This window comes from Ochotona curzoniae, unplaced genomic scaffold (assembly GCF_017591425.1).
Source record: "Ochotona curzoniae isolate NIBS_2020 unplaced genomic scaffold, NIBS_Ocur_1.0 contig_3622, whole genome shotgun sequence".
Taxonomy (NCBI): domain Eukaryota; kingdom Metazoa; phylum Chordata; class Mammalia; order Lagomorpha; family Ochotonidae; genus Ochotona; species Ochotona curzoniae.
The window spans coordinates 14807689-14809750 of record NW_024465926.1 but is presented as its reverse complement, the minus strand read 5'-3'; positions in this window follow the sequence as shown (position 1 = coordinate 14809750).

Here is a 2062-nt window from a genome sequence, read left to right as displayed (position 1 = left end):
GAGACCTGACCATCTCCTAATAGGTCCAGGTCTCAGGAATGTGCTTCAGCTGTAGCCAGTCTACTGTCCTGTCTGGGCTGGGACAGCCCACATGGCCCTCACGTGAGCACACGTGCACGCACACACAACGGAACACAGACTTAAGGCTCTGCAAAGCTGCAGAGTCTAGCAGCCTGTGTTCAGTTGCTGAGTTCCTGGCTCCTGTCTGCCTGGAGGCAGGGGGATGGACAGCAGGACCCTTGGAAAGACTCAAGGGGCTGAGCCACTTCGGCAGACCTCCAAGGGACACTGCTCCTATGCGTCCACCTGTCTCTCCCACTCACAGAACCCTGTCACACCCACCCCTGCTAAGCCTCTCCCACGCGTGTCAAGAACAAGGAAGGCACCACGTGGCAGCTCCCCACCTTGGGTCCTGATATGTTCTCACAGACTGGCCAGACCCAGTCCCTGTGCTGTACTGAGCATCCATCCATTCAGCCAGATACAGGGAAGCGGCTTGTGGAACCTGAAGCAACTGTGAATTCATCCTGGAGAGATAGTGGTGACCACATGTGATAGATCATGGGCAAAGGAGGGCACCTCTACACCCTGCATGGCCAGAGGGGCATGGAGAAGCTGAGACCAAACTTCACACTCATCCACACCCCTCCAGTTCAGCCTAGGCGTGTGTGAGGAAGCAGGTGTCTTTGGAGAAGAGGTCGCTCCTGGTTTCTCCTACCTGGCTCTGACTGTACCCTTTGTTTCACCTCTCCCTGACCCTGCCATCTCTCAGAACTAAGTCCATCCACTCCCTGCCTCCCACCCCTACCTCGCCCCTGCTGCCATGTAGCCTTGAGCACAGCAGGCCAATGCCCCCACCTCCATATACAACGCTAAATGTGACTAGTGACATAGTCAGGCCACTTGCCTTTACGTCTTGAGGTGGCCACATCTCAGGGAACCAACCCCTCAGGCCCACCCTTGCAGAAGGCAAGGCCCCGCCCCAGCTCCATGGCACCTGCATGGCTCCCACTGTCACCCATGTAAGGAATATCCTACTGCCAGCCTGATATCATTAGTCCCAGAGAGGGCAGCAAAGGGGTGACTTCTGCTCTTCCTTCTTTGTGGACTGACCCTGGCCCAGGCCCCTTGCACTCCAGGGGGTTGTAGATATCTCCAACTTGTTTTAATCAATAACTTTTTTATTATTATTATTTTTTACTAATAGTACTCACAAGTTTCTAGCTCTCACAAACGTATAGAATAAGACTGTTCGCATGATGTTGTTATTTTAGGTTAACAATTCGGGATTTTTAGAGGGAGGAACAAGTCCTGTATCCTTTTGCTTCCTATTATTATAGTAGATGCCCTACAGGGACAGACTGTATCTGTTGGCCACACTGGTGCATAAGACGTACTGTATTTTTTATACTTAAATAAATTTTTTTTAATCTTGGGATTCTTACAGTTCTGGAGCTGAATATGTATGTATGAAACACTTATGCGTGCATGCAGTCATATTCCTGCATCTCAAAACACACACACAGACACACGCACCTCCACCACCATCATCAAAGGAATCCAAAGGGAAAAGGCATTGGCAGCCACTATAGAAAGGAGATTGAAGCAGAGGAAAATGGGAGCCCTGGCTGCTTCCCCCACCCCCACCAAAGCCTTCACTCAGCCCCAGAGCATGCCCCCCACCACCACACACACACTCCAACTCTACAAAGCAAGTCAGGGCTGCTGGGACTCGAGGCTGCAACATTGTTTGCATTTCGGCCAATAAGAAGCCAGGGTTTTCTCTGGGCAGGGGCACAGCCCAGCACACTGAAGGAACCCCAAGCAGTTCATGAGGAAAGAGGAATTATAAGATAATGCAAAATTTCCACCAAAGTTTGGAAGCCACTCTATGTATATAAGCATCTAGATTCCCAGGAATATGCCAGAGCTTTCCAAAGCATCCTATGGACAGCCTATACTCCAACTTTTCCTTGTAAATTTTGAGGATAAAAAGTAAACGTAGGGCCAGCTTCTGGCTTGCCCCAGATGTCATCTTCAATGTCACATAGTCGCTGCTGAT